The sequence below is a fragment of the Stomoxys calcitrans genome, chromosome 4 (assembly GCF_963082655.1).
Source record: "Stomoxys calcitrans chromosome 4, idStoCalc2.1, whole genome shotgun sequence".
NCBI lineage: Eukaryota > Metazoa > Arthropoda > Insecta > Diptera > Muscidae > Stomoxys > Stomoxys calcitrans.
The window spans coordinates 14,407,010-14,431,252 of NC_081555.1; the positions used below are offsets into that span (position 1 = coordinate 14,407,010).

The window sequence follows — 24,243 nt, forward strand, 5'->3', positions numbered from 1 at the left end:
TTTCATGGGAAATTTGGACCAAATTTCTTTTTTATAGTAAATTTAGTAAAAATTTCCTTTTTATGGGAAATTTTATTAAAAATCCTTGCATGCATATTTTTTTCAATATTTAATTGAAATTTAATTTTTATAGGTTTTTGGGTCATAATTTCCTTTCTTCCTATAGAAAGGAAATTTTATTGAATTTTCCCTTTTTTTATTATAATATTGTCAAAATTTCCTTTTTAAGAAAAATTTTATCAAAATTTCCTCTATATAGAATTTTGGCTCAAGTTTCCCTTTTCATGGGAAATTTGGACAAAAATTCTTTTTTTATAGGAAATTTAGTTGAAATTTCCTTTTTACGGGAAATTTAGTCAAAATTTCCTGTTTGTGGGAAATTTAGTAAAAATTTCCCTTTTAATGGGAAATTTTGTTAAAATTTCCTTTTTATGGGAAATTTTTATTAAATATCCCTTCTGTGCATATGTTGTCAATATTTAATTGAAATTTCCTTTTTTAGGTTTTGGGGTCGTAATTTCCTTTCTATGGGAATTTTATTAAAATTTCCCTTTTTTTGGGAAAACTTTTTATGCCTATAGAAAATTTTTTCAAAATATTCTTTTTAATGGGAAATATTGACAAAATTTCCTTTTTATGGAAAATTTGATCAAAGTTTCCTTTATATAGAAATTTTGCACAAATTTTCCTTTTCATGCGATATTTGGACCCAAAATTCTTTTTTATGGGAAATTTAGTTAAAATTTCCTTTTTATGGGAAATTTTTATTATATATCCCTTCTGTGCATATTTTGTCAATATTTAATTGAAATTTCATTTTTATAGGATTTTTTGGGTCATAACTTCCTTTCTAAGGGAATTTTATTAAAATTTCTCTTTTTTGGAAAACTTTTCATGCCCATAGAAAATTTTTTCAAAATTATTTTTTTAATAGGAAATATTGTCAAATTTTTTTTTGTGGAAAAATTGATCAAAATTTCCTTTATATAGAAAATTTCCTCAAATTTTCCTTTTGATGGGAAATTTGGACCAAATGTCTTTTTATAGGAAATTTAGTACAAATTTCTTTTTATGGAAATTTTATTAAAAATCCTTGCATGCCTTTTTTTAAAAATTAATTGAAATTTCCTTTTTATAGGTTTTGGGGTCATAATTTCCTTTCTATGGGAATTTTATTAAACTTTCCTTTTTTTTGGAAAACTTTTTATGCCTATAGAAATTTTTTTTTAAAATATCCTTCTTAATGGGAAATATTGTCAAAATTTTCTTTTAAGGGAAAATTTGATAAAAATTCCTCTATATAGAATTTTGGCTCACGTTTCCCTTTTCATAGCAAATTTGGACCAAAATTCTTTTTTATACGAAATTTAGTCAAAATTCCCTGTTTGTGGGAAATTTAGTTAAAATTTCCTTTTTATGGGAAATTTTTATTAAATATCCCTTCTGCGCATATTTTGTCAATATTTAATGAAAATTTCCTTTTTATGGGAATTTTTGGAGCATAATTTCCTTTCTATGGGAATTTTATTAAAATTTCCCTTTTTTTTGGAAAACTTTTCATGCCCATAGAAAATTTTTTCAAAATTATTTTTTTAATAGGAAATATTGTCAAATTTTTTTTGTGGAAAAATTGATCAAAATTTCCTTTATATAGAAAATTTCCTCAAATTTTCCTTTTGATGGGAAATTTGGACCAAATGTCTTTTTTATAGGAAATTTAGTACAAATTTCTTTTTATGGAAATTTTATTAAAAATCCTTGCATGCCTTTTTTTTAATAATTAATTGAAATTTCCTTTTTTTAGGTTTTGGGGTCATAATTTCCTTTCTATGGGAATTTTATTAAACTTTCCTTTTTTTTTGGAAAACTTTTTATGCCTATAGAAATTTTTTTAAAATATCCTTCTTAATGGGAAATATTGTCAAAATTTTCTTTTAAGGGAAAATTTGATAAAAATTCCTCTATATAGAATTTTGGCTCACGTTTCCCTTTTCATAGCAAATTTGGACCAAAATTCTTTTTTATACGAAATTTAGTCAAAATTTCCTGTTTGTGGGAAATTTAGTCGAAATTTCCCTTTTAATGGGAAATTTAGTTAAAATTTCCTTTTTATAGGAAATTTTTATTAAATATCCCTTATGCGCATATTTTGTCAATATTTAATGGAAATTTCCTTTTTATGGGAATTTTTGGAGCATAATTTCCTTTCTATGGGAATTTTATTAAAATTTCCCTTTTTTTGGAAAACTTTTGAAAATTTTTCAAAATATCCTTTTTAATGGGAAATATTGTGAAAATTTCCTTTTTATGGAAAATATTATTAAAATTACCTTTATATAGAGAATTTGCTCAAATTTCCCTTTTTATGGGAAATTTGCACCAAAATTCTTTTTCATATGAAATTTAGTCAAAATTTCCCTTTCATGGGAAATTTTTATTAAAAATTCCTTCTATGTCTATTTTGTCAATATTTAATTAAAATTTCCTTTTTATGGGAGTTTTTGGGTCATATTGTCCTTTCAATGGGAATTTTATTAAAATTTTCCTTTGTTTTGGAAAACTTTTTATGCCTAGAGAAAATTTTTTTCAGATTATCCTTTTTATGGGAAATATTGTCAAAATTTCCTTTTTATCGAAAATTTGATCAAATTTCCTTTATATAGAAAATTTCCTCAAATTTTCCTTTTCATGGGAAATTTTGAATTTTTTTTATGGGAAATTTTAATAATTTATTTTATTAAAATTTCCCTCTTATGGGAAAATTTGTTAAAAAAATTCCCTCTAATGGGAATATTTGTTAAAAAATTTCCCTTTTATGGGAAATTTTATGAATATTTCCATCCAAAAACAATTTTCCCAAATTTTTTTATAGGAATTGTGCTACACTTTTTTTCTTTTGGGAAATTTTTAGTAAAATTTCCCTATTGTGGAAATTCTCTTCTATGGAATTTCCAAAATTTGTTTTTTTTTTTTATTGAAATTTCTAATCAAATTTCTTTGGCAACACTGAGGTATTGCTTTGTTTGCCGCAAAAGGAGAGTGAGAAAAACAAGTGGAGAGTATAGCCATGCTACAAGGAGGAGCTTCCATACACGATGAGCTTTGAATGCCAGGTCATCGTTTGCAACTAGGGTTAGAGGAGTTCACATCACATCACAAACCACAAACTCCGCCACAAATTAAAAAAAAAAAAAAAAACTTCCAGACCAAAAGACCAATTGGCCAGCCCAAAAGAAGCCATCCATCCATCCATCCACACAAACGAAGCAATAATTTTTTCTTTCTTAAAAGCCCATAGAGCCAATTAAAATTAAATTACAATGTCCACTCCGAAATAATAAGTTAACAACTTAAATTAGTATAAAATACTTAATGATATCTTAAACTACCCAACTAAACTGTTGAGCTGCACTGAAATGTAGCGAAGTGTAGTGAGCCGAACTTCAGCAATGGGCCAAGTGAAGTGATCCTCTACCCAACCATCTGTACAACGAGCATAGATAGAACAGCCCATTGAAAACTCAATGAATACGCTTAAGTATCGAAGAACCAGAGCAAAGCCCAAGACGAACGAATATAGATGAAGGAACGAAAGCAGCCCAACAATGACACATTCAAATGAACTGCAAATTAAATGAATAGAGAGCGAGTAAACTGCGTTGCCATATTCAAACCGCATACTTCCAATTTTCATAAAAAAAAAACAAAAAAAAAAAAAATGTAACGAGGCATTAACAAAAACCATAACACAACACGGGAGATGGAGTTCGACATGGGGTTTGCCTTTGATGATGATAAAGAAGGCCTTTAGAGAAATTTTTGGTTTTTTTCAAAATGTCCTACAGCAAAGATATTTGCAAAAAATTTTCTAACGAAGGGAAATTTTGTGCAAATTAGCTTAAGAAATTTGGAAAATCTTCGTGTTGAAAGAAATTTTGATAAAATTTCCTATTAAAGGGAATTTTTGAAAATTTCCCATTTTAACAAAATTACCTATACATAAAGGGAGGATATTTCCCAAATTTTCCTTGTTGGAGGAAATTTTGAAAAAAATGTTGTTTGGAAAGAAAATTTTGCAAAAATTTCCCATTAAAGGGAAATTTTGAAAAACTACTCATAAAAGGGAAATATTGTGAAAATTTCCAAAAACTTTCTATCAGTAGACAAATTTTGCGAAAATTTGCTGAGGAAATTTTAAAAACTTTTTATGAATGAGATTTTGATGAAATTTTCTATTAAAGGGAAATTCAAAAAAATTCAACGAGCATTGACAACGGAGAACTTGTTGAGGCTTTTGAGGAAAACCCATTTTCCACAGGATACGAAGGGACTCGCGGAGACGCCGGAATCTTGGAATAATGACTTTGATTGAAGGTTTATAATAACGGAATTTATGGTGAAGGAATCCTCGAGGAGCTTCAAACCATTTAAGCCACCTGGATCTGATGGAATATTTCCGGCGTTACTACAGAAAGAGACAGACTATCTGGCGCCTAGTCTGGCCAAAATCTTCACCGAGTGCCTAGGACTTGCATATACTCCGAGAGCCTGGCAGAAGGGAAGAGTGGTGTTTATACCCAAGCCCGGCAAGGCAAGTTATGCACCACCACCAAAGGCCTACAGAACCATAAGCCTTACGTCCTTTCTACTCAAAACCATGGAACGTATTGTGGACACCATGATAAAGAGTAGGAGATCCAGCGAACTGCTCAAAGGGAAGGTCGGTGGAGACTGCCCTGCACGAGGTTGTGCATAAAATAGAAGAATCCTACGATGCCAAAACGTACTCACCGGAGGTATGCATTGACATCGAGGGGGCTTTTAACTATGTGCGGACCGACACACTGATCCAATCCATAGACCAATACCGGGTGGACCCGGACCATATGCTAAGGAACGGGGGAATAAATTGTGTGTCCCATGACATAAAAATAATGGAGAAAGTGGCCCAAGTCCCGCCACAGGGGGGCATTTTAACGCCACTCCTATGGGTGACCACCTCAAAAAAACCTATTACGGATGCTGACTGAGGAGGGATTTGAACCCGTCTGCTACGCCGAAGATGTTATAATACTTCTAAGGGGTAAGGATACGAACCATCTATGCAGAAGGGTCGAAAGGGTCTTGCCTATGGCATATGACTGGGCTAGACCCCGGAATCTCAAAATTAATTCAGAGAAGACTGAAATATGCCCATTCTCTAGGAAGTCGAAGGTGGGTCTATTTGACCCGCCACGTTTCCTCAATAAAACGGTTTCGATGTCTGACAAGGTCAAATACTTAGGTGTGATCTTGGACAGGAAACTGAAACTGGAAATGTCACAATCAGGAGCGTACTGAGAAGGCTCACAGATCTTGGGCACTATGTAGACGGGCCGTAGGCTCCAAATGGGGCCTGAATCCTAGGATAGTCCACTGGCTCTACAGGAGCGTGATTAGACCAATACTTACTGACGCCTCAGTAGTTTGGTGGACTGCTATGGAGGAAAAAGTGCAACATAAGGAACATACAGCAGGTTCAGAGAACATGTTGTCTTGGCATAGGCGAAGCGATGAGGACCACGCCCACTAGGGCACTGGAAACTATTCTAGATATCCGACCCATTGACATACAGATTAAGTGTGAGGCAGCCCCTACGTCTGTGAGACTTAAGGCGATGGAAGAATGGATTGAGAATGGGGTATAATCTAGGCGACAATAGGAAACCTGGAAGGAAGGGAAGAGGTTTCCGATCAGGTACCTGAGATGAACCTTGAAGTCGAATGCAAGGCACGTCTGCCTTTGGCACAGTCTTGGATTGACGGAACCCTAGTATCGCCATCTGGACAATCATGTTACAGGAATGGATCAAAGCTAGAGGACAGAGTGGGCCCACAGGCTTACATTGAGAACTCAGGGACTGAGATCTATTTTAGAGTGCATAATACGGTCTTGCAGACAGAGATCCGGGCGGTCACGGAATGCGTGAAGTGTTGTGGTGCTAAGGGGAGGACGTCGAGTGTAAACATCTTTACCGATAATAGAATTGCCATAAGGGCAATAACAACCAGGACGTTAATGTCACGAACAGTCTTGCAGTTAAAGAAGGAGATTAACGCCTTCTCTAAGGATGGGAAAATCCGCATCGTTTGGGTGACGGGCCATAACGGAGAAAGGGGGAATGGGGAATGGAAGAGCACACGATTTGGCGGTGAAGGCCAGAGGACTGCCGTCAATAAACTTTGTTAACCCGAAGCCGTCCGAGTTAAGGGAGTGGGCGACGAGTAGAACAGCGAAACGGTCGGTATGACAACGAAAATCCTATGGGGGGATCCAGATCGTGAGAAGACGAGGCTATTACTGAAAGGAAAAGGAGGTCAGTATAGCTATTGGTATCATAACAGGACACAAAATACTACGAGCTCCCTTTTGCAAAATCGGTGCGGCAAGTGAGAGCATGTGTAGGGCATGCGGGGAAGATGATGAGGACGTTGAAGCATTTCCTTTATCATTGTCCGACTTTCGCGTCTAACAGATACCGGCACTTAGGTGGAGACATAATACTAGACATGAACCAACTTAGGGGAGTGGTATTGAAATCAATAAATGATTTTGTAAGTAGCACGGAATTCCTAGCTTAAAACTTCTTTTTTTTTGAGGTTGCTCTACAGTTTTTAGAGCGCACAACAAGCCGATTACTGGCTTAGGTGTATGTCCATAGTGGCATGGGGTGGAATTATATCTGCACCCTCTTTTCAACCTAACTTAACCTAACCAGAGGGAAATTTTGAAAAAAATTTCCCACAAAAGGGATTTTTTGGGCAAAATTGAAGGGAAATTTTAAACAAAATTTGGAAAAATTATCTTGAAACGGGAAATATTGAAGAAAATTTTGAGAATTTCCTTCCTGTAGGAAATTTTGAGAAAATTGGAGAGAAATTTATAAAAAAATTTCCTATTAAAGTGAAATTTAGAAAAAAAATTCCTATTTAAAGAACATGTACCAAATTTCATAACCTCAAGCCGAACTATTGTATTGGGTTGCCCAAAAAGTAATTGCGGATTTTTTAAAAGAAAGTAAATGCATTTTTAATAAAACTTAGAATGAACTTTAATCAAATATACTTTTTTTACACTTTTTTTCTAAAGCAAGCTAAAAGTAACAGCTGATAACTGACAGAAGAAAGAATGCAATTACAGAGTCACAAGCTGTGAAAAAATTTGTCAACGCCGACTATATGAAAAATCCGCAATTACTTTTTGGGCAACCCAATATCTACGAAATTAAAGGAAACTTGGAAAAAAACTTTATTTAAGGGAAATTTAGGTAAAATTATCTTTAAACGGGAAATTTTGAGAAAATTGAAGAGAAATTTTCCAAAAAATTTCGTTTTAAAGAGAAATTTAGAAAAAATTTCCTATTTAACTGACAGAAGAAAGAATGCAATTACAGAGTCACAAGCTGTGAAAAAATTTGTCAACGCCGACTATATGAAAAATCCGCAATTACTTTTTGGGCAACCCAATATCTACGAAATTAAAGGAAATTTAGAAAAAAATTTTTTTTAAGGGAAATTTAGATAAAATTATCTTTAAACGGGAAATATTGAAGAAAATTTTTAAAATTTCCTTCCAGTAGGAAATTTTGAGAAAATTGAAGAGAAATTTTCCAAAAAATTTCGTTTTAAAGAGAAATTTAGAAAAAATTTCCTATTTAAGGGAAATTTTGAAAAAGTTGCTTTTAAAGGCAAATTTAGAAAAAAATTAATTTTGAAAAATTTCCTTTTAAAGGAAAATTTAGAAAAAAATTTCAATTAAGGAAAATTTTTAAAAAATTTCCTTTTAAAGGTGAATTTAGAAAAAATCCTATTTAAGGGAAATTAAGAAAAATTTCCTATTAAAGGGATTTTTTAGGCAGAATTAAAGGGGAATTTAAAAAAAAAAATTGGAAAAATTATCTTTAAACGGAAAATATTAAAGAACATTTTGAAAATTTCTCTTCAGTAGGAAATTTTGTCAAAATTGAAGAGAAATCTTCAAAAAATTTCCTATCAAACGACATGTACTAAATTTCATGACCTCAAGCCAAACTATTGACGAAATTAAAGGGAAATTTAGGAAAAATTTCCTATTTAAGGAAAATTTTGAAAAAATTTCCTTTTAAAGGAAAATTTAGAAAAAAATTCTTTTTTAAGGGAAATTTAGAAAAATTTAGTATTCAATGGATTTTTTGGACAAAATTTAAGGGAAATTTAAAAAAAAAATTGGAAAAATTACCTTTAAAAGGGAAATATTGAAGAAAATTTTGAAAATTTCCATCCAGTAGGAAGTTTTGGAAAATTTAAGAGAATAAAAAAAAATTCCTATGAAAAGACATGTACCAAATTTCATGACCTCAAGCCGAATTGTCTACGAAATTAAAGGGAAATTTAGAAAAAAATTTTTATTTAAGGGAAATTTTGAAAAAATTCCTATTTAAGGAAAATTTAAAAAAAAATCCTTTTAAAAGAAAATTTAGAAAAAAATTCCTATTTAAGGGAAATTTCGAAAAATTTTGTATTAAAGGGATTTTTTTTGGAAAAAATTGAAGGGAAATTTTAAAACAATTTAGAAAAATTACCTTTTAAAGGGAAATATTGAAGAAAATTTTGAAAATTTCCATCCAGTAGGAAGTTTTGGAAAATTTAAGAGAATAAAAAAAAAATCCTATGAAAAGACATGTACCAAAATTCATGACCTCAAGCCGAATTATCTTCGAAATTAAAGGTAAATTTAGAAAAAATTTCTTATTTAAGGGAAATTTTGAAAAAATTTCCTTTTAAAGGAAAATTGTGAAAAAATTTCCTTTTAAAGGAAAATTTAAAAAAAATTCCTATTTAAGGGAAATTTAGGAATATTTTGTATTAAATGGATTTTTTTGGAAAAAATTGAAGGGAAATTTTAAAACAATTTAGAAAAATTACCTTTTAAAGGGAAATATTGGAAATTTCCATCCAGTAGGGAATTTTGAAGAAATTTTTAAAAAAAATTCCTATGAAAGGACATGTACCAAATTTCATGACCTCAAGCCGAATTATCTACGATATTAAAGGGAAATTTAGAAAAAAATTTCTTATTTAAGGGAAATTTTGAAAAAAGTTCCTATTAAAGGAAAATTTTGAAAAAATTTTTATTTAAGGGAAATTTAGAAAAATTTTGTATTAAAGGGATTTTTTGGACAAAATTGAAGGGAAATTTTAAAAAAATTTGGAAAAATTAGCTTTAAAGGGGAAATATTGAAGAAAATTAGGAAAATTTCATTCCAGAATAAAATTTTGGTAAAATTTCCTTCCAGCAGGAAATTTTGGGAAAATTTCCTTCCAGCAGGAAATTTTGGGAAAATTTCCTTCCTGTAAGAAATTTTGGGGTAAATTTCCCATAAATATACAATTTTATGAAATATTGGGGAAATTTACGAAAATGTCCTTACTATGGGATAAGTATCCCCTGTTGCTTAATGTTCATAGGAAATTTAGTAGTATAGAAAACTGAAGGTCACCGTGAGGCAGAGGTTGGCAAGTCCGTCTATGATGCCGAACGCCTGGGTTCAAACCTTGGCGTGAACATCAGGAAAATTTTCAGCGTTGGTTATCCCCATACTAATGCTGGCTACATGTGTGAGGTATCCTGCCATGTTAAAACTTCTCTACTAAGTGGTGTCGCATTGCGACACGCCTTTTGGACTTGGATATAAAAAGGAGACCACTTATCATTGAGCTTAAAACTTGAATCGGACAGCATACATTCATGTGTGAGCTGTTTGCCCCTGTTTCCTAATGGAATGTTCATGGGCAAATTTGCAATTTTTTTCATAAAGAGCAGGAGGCCATTGTAGTGCAAATGTTAGCATGTCCGCCTATAACGCTGATAACCTGGAAGTGATTCCCGGCGAGAATATCAAAAAAAATTTTTGGTTGGTTGGTTATCCGCTCTTAATGCGGTGGTAAACCTTTTCTTATGATATTTGTGTGGTACTATGCCTGATAAAAAATTCTCCCCAAAGGGGTATCGCACTGGGGCACGCCATTCCGAATTGGCTATAGAAAGGATTTTCCTTATCATTGAGCTTAAACTTTTATCGGACATTCAGTGATATTTGAGAAGTTTACCCCTGATGGGCAAAATTTGCACTCATACTTATAAAGGGCAAAATTTGCATTCTGATGGGCAAAATTTGCACTCTTACTTATAAAGGGAAAATATTGTGACAATTTTCTAAAAATTTATCAGTAGGGAATTTTGTGATTGGTTTTTGCCCTCCTTTCTTTCCGCCTCTGACCTCTATTCATTTGCAAATCCCTATACATATGTATGAGCATTTAAATGTGAATATTGGAAGTTTTCTAAAGAAAAAGTCCACATCGTCAACATCACCAATGGCAGATGAAAGAAAGGTGAAGAGCACCAAGGCAAACGCAGACGCGGTAGTAGAGCGCGCGCAGACAAAGACGTACACGATTGATGTATGTTTGTGTACCCTTTTCACAAATGTTCAATAGAGCCGGTGTTGATAATAAGAATAACCTCAAAAACAAATGACATTCAGGCTGGCAGAGAACTCTCATCTTCAATATGAACCGAAAAAAAAGAGAAGAAGGAAGCAAAAAAAAAAACCCCAAAAAAACAAATGAAAACAGAATCTAACCGCAAACTTTTGCCAGTCCATATGTCGTTGTTTTAGTCTGCACCCAATGATGAGGACAACGTTGTCGTTGTCGTCATCGTCATCATCATCATCGTTGTCGATGACTGCGACAAAGATGACAATAAAAACAAATGAAATGGCCGTGTGTGTGTGTGTTTTTTTTTCGGGGGCCCATAGGGCACCACAAAAAAATACCGGAGAAGATCTATAGAAAGCACCAGCAGTTGCAATGCGGCATAAAAAAACTGTGAATTCAAAGATCGAAATGCGTAACTCACGCCAGGCGAGGCTATCAATAACAACAAAAGAACCGTAAACAAAAGCCTAAATTGTTGGCCATACCTTTGCGAAGCATGTTGCTGAATATCAACGGGAATTGCATTTTGGCAAGGATGGTCGGTTTTTCGGTTAAGGGACCCGGGAGATGCAGCAGCGTGGAGTGTGCAACTTGGTGTTCAGGTAAACTGTTGTTAGATGATGATATTGCTGCCACTGACTTTGATGATATTCAAGGCTCAGAGCAACACTAAAATGGTAACAGCAACAATTGACACGAAGCCAAATGTCGCCCTTTTTTTTCTGGGGAAGCAATTTTCAGTTGACACTGGGTTGGAAAGAGGTATGACTAAGGAAAATTTGTATAAATCTTTGTGTTTGTTCGTAGGTTCGTTTGTGTGTTCCTTATAGACTCAGAAAGGGCTGAACTGATTTTCTTGAAATTTTCACAGATGGTGCATAATGATCCCGTGGTGAAAATAGGGTACTACATTTTTTGATATTTGAAGGGGGGGCGGACCCTTCCCCTTACCCTAGTTTTCAGAAACGTCAGATGGGTGGTGTAATTTAAGCGAAATTTTGTGTGCTCTCATGTAGCACCCTAAAAATAAAAATTTGGTATCCAAATTTCGGTTGGGGTACCTAAGGGGGCCGCCCCACCCTAAAACCCACCAAACATATATTGACACCAATCACGACAATATGGGACTCAAATGAAAGGTATTTAGGATAAGAAAACGTATATGATATCCAATTGTCGGACCAAGTGTTAGGGGGACCACCCCAACCCTCAAAACACTCCTAAATCGGACATATTTACCGCCTATGGCAATATGGGAGTCAAATGAAAGGTATTTGCAAGTAGAATACGAATCTAATATCCAAAGGTGGGACCACGTTTTTGGGGGTTCACCCCTTCCCCAAAACACCTCCCAAACAAGACTTGGATTATGGGGCTTAAATAAATGGTATTTGAGTGTAGAATTTGAATCTGATATTCAAATATGGGACCAAGTGTTTGGCGGCCGCCTTTCCCCAAAAACATCCCCCAAAGGGGACAAATTTACGACCAAAGCATTATGGGGCTCAAATGAAAGGTTGCTGATGTATTTTCCGGGCTTAGTGTTTGGGGGACCACCCCACTCCCTAAAACACCCCTAAATAGGGCATATATACCGACCATGTCAATATGGAGCTTAAATGAAAGGTATTGGGGGGTAGAGCAAGAATTGATACCCATTTTAGAGACCAATTTGCTGGGGGTCTACCCCTTTCCCAAAATACCCCACAAACAGCAATTTTTTACTGACCATCGCAATATGGGGCTAAAATAAAGGTATTTGGGAGTAGAATACGAGTTTGATATCCAAATGTAGGACCATGTATTGAGGGCATCATCCCCCTTAGGGGGTATTAACCCCCCTAAACCAAAGGCAATATGGGGTTTAAATAAATGGTATTTGAGAGAAGAGCGCTATGCTGATATTTTTCAGGACCAAGTGTCTGGGGACCACCTAACCCCCGAAAACACCCCTAAATCATATATCGAGAGAATATCGGGCTGAAATAAAGTATTTTAAGAATGGAGTACACCTTACATCCAAACTTAAATTCGTAGACCAATAAAGATATGGGAATCAGACTGTTAGTCAAGCGGTATACTATTGGGTTGCCCAAAAAGTAATTGCGGATTTTCCATATAGTCGGCGTTGACAAATTTTTTCACAGCTTGTGACTCTGTAATTGCATTCTTTCTTCTGTCAGTTATCAGCTGTTACTTTTAGCTTGCTTTAGAAAAAAAGTGTAAAAAAAGTATATTTGGTTAAAGTTCATTCTAAGTTTTATTAAAAATGCATTTACTTTCTTTTAAAAAAATCCGCAATTACTTTTTGGGCAACCCAATATTTTCGTAGCATGGTATTTCACTAAAAGATCTTTAATTGTCGAAAATAAATATTCCAAGAAAACTTTTGTTTCAAATAAAGTTAAAAGAGGCGCAGCGGAGCGGGCCCGGGTCAGCTAGTTTCATAAAGAAAAAAATTTTTCTCAAAGAAAAATTTTGTCAAAAGTTCATTTTCAATATTTTTTTTTAAATTCTATTAAAAAAAAAATTTTAGAATTTTATTTTTATAAAAAAATATTTTATAATAAGATTTTTATAAACTTTTTGCTAATTTAATTTTTTTTGAAAGTTAATTTTTATAAAAATTTTTTGTTAAATTTAGAGTTTATATGATTTTTTCTCTTCCAAAATTCATCTCTAAAAAAATTCTTTTTTTGAGAATTTTTTTAAATTACCTCTCTCTATGGTAACTTTTTTCAATATTTCCTTTCGATAGGAAATTTTTCAAAAAATTTTTTTTTCTATACTAAATTTTCTTAAAATTTCCTTTCTAAGGTAATTTTTCCCAACTTTTATAAAGAAATCTTTCCCTTTATACCCACCGTACTTAATGACCTGTTTGAAACCGCACGACAAAAGTCCACCGTTATAAGGCTCAAAATTAAATTGAAGCCAAGCTGAACTGCTCTACATGATGTTTAGCTTGTTCGATTGCTCGATTTGCCGGCTTGCCGACGCGCTATCTACCAATTCTAATCATTATGCTCATGTAGACAACATGTTAAATACCTAGAGCTGGGTAGGAGGATAGATGGAAAGAAGCAAAGCAAGACAAACTCTAACAGTGTGTTTTAAATATTTTAAACAAATTTGCAGAAAATTGTCGAGATCGTTATAAATTTCTTTAGGTCTCTGTCATTTTATTGCTGTTGGTGTTGTTGTTGTTGTTTTTCTTTTGTGGCAATTCGCCCATTTAATTGTTTCCGATGATCACAAGACCGACCCATCGCTACATTGTCCGTCCCGACATCTGTCCAACTGACTCTCTATGGTGTATTATAAGTGGTAGGGTTTAATTTCTGCTGTTTGTTGGTTACGGCAACAAATTAACAACGAAGTGTTTTTTTTTTTGATTTCCTAAAAAAATGCTTTGTTCATTGGCAGAACAATTAAAACAAAATCCCATATGAATTAAAACAAAAACAAAAAAAGAAACGAAACGAAAAAAGCTTTAATTATAGCACATACCATGGCAGATATCATAACACGGCCACAGCATACACAGCAAACACTACAAAATCTTGGGGCGTATCAATTAAAAAATTCCTGGGGTGATTTTCAAAAGAATCAAAAAAGACAACAACAATGCGAAAACTTAAATGAGTTTGAGTTCGAGTTCGTGCACTGATAGGTGAGATGTGGGATCATTGAATTGTGATTTTTTTTAAGGTTTCCAAGGTTTTAAAGGCAGTATTTGCTGTCAATATGAGGCCAGGAATTTTCAAAGCCCAAGGGTTATTAATAAATTCGAATAGTTATCAGAAACATGATCAAAGTTAAAAGGACAATAAAGAAGGGGAAGGGAAGTCTCCAACTCTCTTCAGAATAACGAATAAGATTTTCTATAGAAAATCTTCAATTCAGCCAGGCTGAATAGGATTTTCTATAGGAAATCTTCAATTCAGCCAGGCTGAATAGGATTTTCTATAGAAAATCTTCAATTCAGCCTGGCTGAATAGGATTTTCTATAGAAAATCTTCAATTCAGCCTGGCTGAATAGGATTTTCTATAGAAAATCTTCAATTCAGCCTGGCTGAATAGGATTTTCTATAGAAAATCTTCAATTCAGCCTGGCTGAATAGGATTTTCTATAGAAAATCTTCAATTCAGCCTGGCTGAATAGGATTTTCTATAGAAAATCTTCAATTCAGCCTGGCTGAATAGGATTTTCTATAGAAAATCTTCAATTCAGCCTGGCTGAATAGGATTTTCTATAGGAAATCTTCAATTCAGCCTGGCTGAATAGGATTTTCTATAGAAAATCTTCAATTCAGCCTGGCTGAATAGGATTTTCTATAGGAAATCTTCAATTCAGCCTGGCTGAATAGGATTTTCTATAGAAAATCTTCAATTCAGCCTGGCTGAATAGGATTTTCTATAGGAAATCTTCAATTCAGCCTGGCTGAATAGGATTTTCTATAGAAAATCTTCAATTTAGCCTGGCTGAATAGGATTTTCTATAGAAAATCTTCAATTCAGCCTGGATGAATAGGATTTTCTATAGAAAATCTTCAATTCAGCCTGGCTGAATAGGATTTTCTATAGAAAATCTTCAATTCAGCCTGGCTGAATAGGATTTTCTATAGAAAATCTTCAATTCAGCCTGGCTGAATAGGATTTTCTATAGAAAATCTTCAATTCAGCCTGGCTGAATAGGATTTTCTATAGAAAATCTTCAATTCAGTCTGGCTGAATAGGATTTTCTATAGGAAATCTTCAATTCAGTCTGGCTGAATAGAATTTTCTATAGGAAATCTGAATAGGATTTTCTATTTAGCTTGGCTGAATTGACTGAAAATTCTTCAATCTTCTTTTTCTTCTTCTTCTTTTTTGATTAATTGCCTTTGGATCATCATAATCCCTTTCGTTCTCGCCCCTTTCAAAGTTCATTCAAAGCTTCGCGTAAATTAAGATCCAGGGGGCGTTTACTGTCGTTGTGGTCGTTTGTTTATTTGTTTTTGTTTTCCTCTTTTTCTCAATTGAAAGAAAAAAGGATTGCTGGCCATTGCGCTAAAAAGGGAGGCGTTGTTTTAACAACTTGAATCTCATTAGCAGGATATGGTTCCTCCCACTTTTGTGTGTCTTGGGTACCTACCTACCAGCCTCTCTGTGCTCTGTAACGGAAATTCAAAATTCCTTGCTGTGGCTAAAGACCACAACGCATATTCATTACGACAATGTTGCCCATAATAAGCATGGTCTCCAGACAGTTTGGAGACTCAAGGCGCGCAAGGCAAACAGCAAAACGAAACATCTTTTGTTCAGATTCCAATTATTTCTTACGTTAATAAGTGCGTCCGTCTGTCTGTCCAAGTGCTGCTCTATGCTAAGCTGGCTGCCGGTTGGATGGGCGCTGGGTTGGATGGGATTTGTGCTCGGCCAACGAAACTTTCATTGAAAATGTCTTCTATAGTACGTTAATGGAGGGCATGGAGGCTGTGGACTCAGCTCTCGTCGTCATTGTTGTCTTCGTCCAATTATAATCATGTACGCCCGGACTGATGTATGGATTGTGTGGACCGTATATAAATATGGGTAGTCAACATGAGCAAGAGGTGGCAAGGCGGAGCAGGGCGTATGGGTATGATAAGTAACAATTCTAGAAGGGGTATTCTTTATGTCCTCACTTATACATATGCAACTAAAGTTTGTCTCCCCTCACATACTCGTACATATATGGATTTAGATGCGTTATTGTCTGTATGAAGTTTGAGGCCAGTGTCTCTGCTGTTGTTTTGTTGTTTTACAGAAGGCATCTTATGCTGAGCGCCCAGAAATCTCTTTCTTTTACAATGAAAACAATGACACACTCATACCAAGACAATTGACACGCCGACGCTACAGCATCCACCATGAGAGTAGCAAAGGCAAGACTGAGTGCTGCTGTAGTCATGCCATGGATGGTCTGTGCAGGCTGGGGAAGGCTGACTGGCTGACTGGCATAGTGTATGGCATAAAAAATGATTCTGAATAAATTATATTAAAATCGGATACAAATACGAAATGTTGGTGTCGTTGTTGTTTTTCGCCCCATCTTGTGTTGTTTTGTTTTTTAACAGAGGACTTAAAATACAATAATAACAAAAGCAACAATTCCAACAACAACAACAAGCAGAGCAGTAACAGCAACAGCCCCAGCAACAACACTAAAATCCTCAAAACAGCCAAACAATGAGCATTTTTTTGTTGTTGCAAATGTGTTGTTTCTTTTGTTGTCTCACAGCACAATAAACACAATAGGTGCTTAAAGTGTGGCCAATGTAGCGTTTTTGACCATCGAAAATCTTAAGCGCGGCTTTTGATTAACACAGCGGCAGGGGCCGATGGTTTGTCAGCTACAATGCTTAAGCTCATAACTCATATGTCTAGAAATCGGTTTCTTTGAACCAAATGGTCTATCATTTCAATCTGCCGCTCGTATGGGTGGACAGACAATTTCAGGGGTCAATGACCCGTAACAAAGAAAATATTCGCATAATCGAGGGTATGGATTTTTTAGATTTCCTTACCACTTACCTTTTTATTGCGCCTGCTTAAATATTTTGTTGTTGTACAGTGCAATTTTAGTCAGACATTTCAAGCCTTAAGATGTTAAATTGTTGATCTGAAATGAAGGAAAAAGAAATTTGGGGAAAAGGTTATTGTTGGACACAATTTTCGGAAGTTAAAAAGTAATTATGGGCTGTAATTGATTTTTTGTTTGAGACATAAGAAGGTAGAGGCGAAAGAGGCTTATTGAATATGAAATTATTAACATCCGTTATTAACAGAACCTCCACATATTTCTAAGCTCTGGCGATTTTTTTGGTGGCTATAAAGTCAAAATTGTGGTCTAATTTTGATCGAACAGATAGATGCACATACAAACAGACAGATGGACACCCAAAGAAACAGACAGACGGAAAGTCTAACGGACATACAAACCAAAAGACAGACATACTGCCAAATGGATGGTCACACAGATGGACAGACCGCAGAGCAGACAAATGCTCAGGCAGATGAAAAGACAGTTGGACGAACAGATTGATGGACAGACAGATATAAAGGAGACAAACAGACAGGCGGACAGATTGAAGAAGGGACGGACAGACAAACTAATAGACAGATGGAACGACAGACGGACAAACAGGCAGATAAAAAGGCAGGCAGATCGATACAAAAAAAGATTGACAGATGGACAGACTGATATGTGGGCTGACAGATGGACAGACAGCAGGATGGATAAACGGACGAAGAGATCGACGGACAGAGGGACAGACAGATACAAGGAAAGACCGCCTGATACCCAGGCGGATGGGCGGGCAAGTGAAAAGTGTTCAGTGTTCTTAAGTAAAGTTGTATGACAGACTAACAGATGGATGTACCGACAGATGGCCAGACTGACAGATAGAAAGACTGACATATGGGCGAACAGATGGACACCCAGATAGACAGACACAATGATGGACAGACAGACACACAAACGGGAAGACAGATTTAAAGATGATGGACAGACAGGCAGATAAAATGACAGACAGATCGGTACAAAAACATTGACAGATGGTCAGACTTTCTAGATGGGCGGACAGATGGACAGGCAGACACAATGGTAGATAGCAGAACGGATAAACAGACAAGCAGAAACACAGACCGATGGACCAACGAACAGAGGGACAGACAGATACAATGATACACGGCCTGACAGACAGGAGGATGGGCGGGCAAGTGAAAAGTGTACAGAGCTCTAAAGCAGAGTTGTATGATAGACTAACCGATGGATGTACTGATAGATGGACAGACTGGCAGATGGAAAGACTGACAGATGGGCGGACAGATGGACACCCAGATTGACAGACACAATGATGAACAACAGGACAGACAGACGAACAGGTAGACGGACAGGCAGACGGACAAACACACAGACGCACAAACAGAAAGACTGACAGATGGGCGGACAGATGGACACCCAGATTGACAGACACAATGATGAACAACAGGACAGATAGACGAACAGGTAGACGGACAGGCAGACGGACAGACACGCAGACGGACAAACAGATAGACTGACAGATGGGCGGACAGATGGACACCCAGATTGACAGACACAATGATGAACAACAGGACAGTTAGACGAACAGGTAGACGGACAGGCAGACGGACAAACACACAGACGGACAAACAGATAGACGGACAAACAGCTAGACGGATAGACAGATGTGAAAAGTGATCAGAGCTCTAAAGTAGAGTTGTGCGACAGACTTACAGATGGATACACTAAGAGATGGACAGACTGACAGAAGGACAGAGTGAAATATTGAAAGACGGACAAATGGGTGGACAGATGAATACGAGGACAGACAAACACAATGATGAACAGCAGTACAGATAGACGGACAGACACACGGACAGATAGCCTGAGAGATAGCCTAAAAGACAGACGGATGGGAGGACCGATGGATACCCAGACGGACAGACAAACAGACACAATGATGGACAGCAGGACAACAGAAACACAGACCGACGGACAGCGTGACAGACAAACACGCGGAGAGTAGCCGGACAGACAGACGGAAGGGGGGGATGTGAAAAGTGATCAGAGCTCTAAAGTAGAGTTGTGCGACAGACTAACAGATGGTTATACTGACAGATGGACAGACGGACAGGTAAAAAGACTGACAGATAGGCGGACATATTCAAATGAGAACAGACAGACACAATGATAAACAGCAATACACATGGACACAATGATGGGCAGTAGGAAAAACAGATAGACGGACAGATGGACAGACACACGGATAGACAGCCTGAGAGATAGCTTGAAAGACAGACGAATAGGAGGACAAGTAAAAAGTTTTCAGAGCTCTAAGTGTTCTACCGCTCGACACAATGATAGACAGACATACAGACACACGGATAGGCAGCCTGAGAGATAGCCTGACATACAGACGGATAGATTGATAAGTGAAAAGTTTTCAGAGCTCTAATTTTCTACCGCTCTCTCTGAACTGTTGCTAGGTGCGTAGGGAAACACATCATGACAAGATAAAAAGAACCTCGAAAGGATGAAAGGGTAATTCCAGATTTTCCATTCTATTCTATAGAAAATCCTATTCTGCCAGGCTAAATGCTCAAAGAAGATCATTATGACGATATCAATCAAATTTTGCAAATATAAATTACTTCCGGATAATGAGGGTAAATTGCAAATTTGTTCATGAACAGGGGGAAACTTCTCAGTTATCAATGAGTGATGTCAGATTCAAGTTTTATGGTAAAATAAGGGGCCTCCTTTTTATAGCCGAGTCAGAAAGGCGTGCCAATGTGCGACACAACTTTGTGGAGAAGTTTTAACATGGCTGCCATGCCGAATGGTACAGTACCTCACAAATTTCGCCAGCATTAAGAGGGCATAACCACCGCTAAAGATTTTTGTGATGTTCTCGCCAGCATTCGAACCCTTGCGTTCAACGTCATAGACGGACCTCTGCGATACGGTGGCCTCCATAGGAAATATAGTCGAACAGCAGACAGATAGACGGACAGACACAGGGATAGACAGCCTGAGAGATAGCTTGAAAGACAGACGAATAGGAGGACAAGTAAAAAGTTTTCAGAGCTCTAAGTGTTCTACCGCTCGACACAATGATAGACAGACATACAGACACACGGATAGGCAGCCTGAGAGATAGCCTGACATACAGACGGATAGATTGATAAGTGAAAAGTTTTCAGAGCTCTAATTTTCTACCGCTCTCTCTGAACTGTTGCTAGGTGCGTAGGGAAACACATCATGACAAGATAAAAAGAACCTCGAAAGGATGAAAGGGTAATTCCAGATTTTCCATTCTATTCTATAGAAAATCCTATTCTGCCAGGCTAAATGCTCAAAGAAGATCATTATGACGATATCAATCAAATTTTGCAAATATAAATTACTTCCGGATAATGAGGGTAAATTGCAAATTTGTTCATGAACAGGGGGAAACTTCTCAGTTATCAATGAGTGATGTCAGATTCAAGTTTTATGGTAAAATAAGGGGCCTCCTTTTTATAGCCGAGTCAGAAAGGCGTGCCAATGTGCGACACAACTTTGTGGAGAAGTTTTAACATGGCTGCCATGCCGAATGGTACAGTACCTCACAAATTTCGCCAGCATTAAGAGGGCATAACCACCGCTAAAGATTTTTGTGATGTTCTCGCCAGCATTCGAACCCTTGCGTTCAACGTCATAGACGGACCTCTGCGATACGGTGGCCTCCATAGGAAATATAGTCGAACAGCAGACAGATAGACGGACAGACACAGGGATAGACAGGCTGAAAGACAGACGGATGGAAGGTCAAGTGAAAAGTTTTCAGAGCTTTAAAGTTTTCTACCTCTCGACACAATGATGGACAGATGTACAGACATACGGATAGGCAGCCTGAGAGATAGCCTGACAGACAGACGGATAGACAGCTTGAGAGATGGCCTGACAGACAGACGGATGAATGGATAAGTGAAACGTTTTCAGAGCTCTAATTTTTCTACTGCTTTTTCAACTGTTACTAGTTGCGGTGGTTTTTCAGCGGTGGTTTTACCCTCCTAATGCTGGCAACATTTGTGAGGTACTATGCCATGTAAATCTTCTCTCCAAAGAGGTGTCGCACTGCGGCACGCCGTTCGGACTCGTCTATAAAAGGGAGGCCCCTTATCATTGAGCTTAAACTTAAATCGGACTGCACTCATTGATATGTGAGAAGTTCGGCCCTGTTCCGTAGTGGAAGGTTCATGGGCAAAATTTGCATTTGCAAGCTGAAATTGTGCACAATAAAATGTCTTAGGATCGCATCGAAAATGTCTATGGTCACCGCATCGAATATGGTCTTGATCGGACAATATTTTGATATATCCCCCATATAAACCCATTTCTTGAGTTTGGGTCTTTGGTCCATACATGCCACATTTATTACCCGATTTCGTTGAAATTGATCATAGTGAGATGTCTTAGAACCCTCCATATCGAATATGGTCTAGATTAGACAATATCTTAAAATAGCCCCCATGTTGACCAATCTCCCGATTAAAGGTCTAAGGTCAATAGAAGCCGCATTCCCGATGTCGCTGAAATTTTTTATACTGAGTTGTCTTAGGACCCTCGACATTGGTATCGAATATATCCATAAAAAAAACAATTTTTTGTGGTTTGCATGCTGGCGGCGACATTGGGCCATACTTCTTCGTCGATGATGCCAATCGTTAAGTTACCGTGAAGAGGGGAAACGTTACCGCACCATGCTCACTGATTATTTTTGCCCTTAATTGGAAGATATAGGCCTTAAGGAAATGTGGTTTCAACAGGATGGAGCAACACAAAACGCGTAGCAATCGATTTATATTTGGTTGCCCAAAAAGTAATTGCGGATTTTTTAAAAGAAAGTAAATGCATTTTTTATAAAGCTTAGAATGAACTTTAACCAAATATACTTTTTTTACACTTTTTTTCTAAAGCAAGCTAAAAGTAACAGCTGATAGCTGACAGAAGAAAGAATGCAATTACAGAGTCACAAGCTGTGAAAAATTTGTCAACGCCGACTATATGAAAAATCCGCAATTACTTTTTGGGCAAGCCAAAAAATAGATAGAAGAGTAAGTTTGATGAGGAGGCCACCGTAGTGCAGAGGACTCTGATTGCCTGGGTTCAAATACTGGCGAAAACATCAGAAAATTTTTGTCAGGGTAGGTTTTCCCCCCCCCCCTAATGCTGGCAACATTGGTGAGGTACCAGGCCATTGAAAATTTTCTCTCCAAAGGGGTGTCACATTATGGCATGCCGTTTAGTTTAGGCTATAAAAAGGAGTTAAAAAGGAGTTTCCTTATCATTGAGCTTAAACTTGAATTGGACGGCACTCATTGATATGTGAGAAGTTTGCCCCTGTTCCTTAAGGGAATGCTCATGAGGTTGTTACTTTAAGAAATGGCCCAGTCGATTGGCCGCCTCGTTCGTTCTATTTGAGGTCTCTGGACTATGTGCATTGTGGATACGTTAAGTTATTGGTCTATGCTAACTAGCCGACGACGTAGGAAAAGTTTAGAGTTAACATAAAACGGGATATTGCGAAATGTGAGGCCGAGTCATCGAAAATGAGATCCAACGTATTGACAGATTCAAATGTGCCCGCGGTGGCCATATGAACGAAGTCGAGTTCATAAATGTTTTGTTTGCGCTTTCGAAAAATTTCGAAAAGATTCTAATGGTTTGCGTTTTATTTAAAAAAAAAGTTGTCAAGTCCTTATTGGAAAATCCGGCCGTTATCCTTTATGTCCTGTAGTGATATTGAAAGCCCTACTGAGCTCTTCCCTACTTTCTCTCTGTAATAGACTAGTCTTCTTACGATGCAGATCCCCCCTTACCGGTTTCATTGTCTTTTTGACCCTTTCTCCAATCCAAAGTGTTGAGTGCACGCTCATAGCCCAAGCCCTTAACACGGACTGCGTTTTTCTGAAGGGCTAAGCATTCATCAAGTTAATAGATGGCAGTTCTTTGACCCTTACACCCCAGTCGTCTCGCATCCCCCTTACCCCGCTATGGCTCAGAGAAAGCGCAAATCTCCTTTTACACCGAAAGACCATCCATGACCCTACCAAACCCCTTGGTACCCTGTATCCTGTCGATAATCGTGCAAAGGGCTCAGCACCAATAGGTGAGATTAGGTGAAAACTGCACTTTCCTGGCTTTAGACTCCCACTCCTTTGTAGGGAGTTGCGACAGTAGCAGTACGCATTCCCTCTCATTCTGACCCTTTTCCTCGATGTTCAGTTTTTTGTTTAGTTACTGGTGGAGAATCAAGGAGGTTGGAAGTCCCTCACTAAGTCTCTGGCTAAGCTTTAAGTTATTTTTTCTTCACCCCATATTGGCAACACTTTTCCTGTGCCAACGACATCTGCGGATAAAGACGGTCATATTTTTCTTAAAACAATGTCCACTGGATTTCAAGTAATACACAATACCGGCTATTAATATCATTTCGAAGGAAATCAATTCTAGTTTGTTGCATTTTGCGTTCTGTTCCAAAACTCTTCATTGAGGGTTCCTCAAAAAAAAAACAAGAACAAAAATTACAAAAATCCTCAAAAAAAAAACCTTTCCTTCAAAAGAAGTCTTAACTTTTTAAAATAATAAAAGGGAGAGCGAAAAAAAAAACACATTGGCTCAAATAACCAACGAGGGTCACCCATGCTAAAAGGGGGGCTTTCATTATGAGCAGCGCGAAAAAAAGGAGCACAGAGCCTGGTTTACATTATGGGTGTATGATAAATTGGTTCAAAACGAAATTTTAGGATCTTTTGTTTTCTTCAGACATTTTTAGTGAATGTAACAGAAAAACGAGACAAAAAATGTATAAAAAAAAAATCTGACCAGCATAAGAGGACTTGAAACAACAGATGAATGGTTGACGAACATTCTCAAAGTCATTTTTATGAATAAATATGTTAAAGGGGGGGCGGGAGGGGGGGACAAAGTAGAATATACTTCGACAGACAGGCGACCAGCCAAGACGTTGTATGTGAAGCTTTAAGGCAGCATCTTGAATTGAGTATATGATCAGCCAAAGATCAATGCCAAAAACCTCTGTTTTTTTTTGAGGTAGATGATGGGGATAGTCTCTCATCATCCATCCATCCATCGATTTCTTCATCCTAAACCCCTAAATGGGTGTT

At 36.6% G+C, this 24,243-nt stretch overlaps 1 protein-coding gene across 1 annotated transcript in view; it reads right to left on the bottom strand.

Moving 5' to 3' along the window:
- Positions 1-24,243, bottom strand: part of LOC106085775 (uncharacterized) — a 177,698-nt gene that overhangs the window by 95,038 nt on the left and 58,417 nt on the right. Inside the window, exon 2 of the mRNA XM_059366654.1 lies at positions 17,080-17,167. The gene's annotated coding sequence lies outside the window, so the exon portion shown is untranslated. The remainder of the gene's footprint in view (positions 1-17,079; positions 17,168-24,243) is intronic.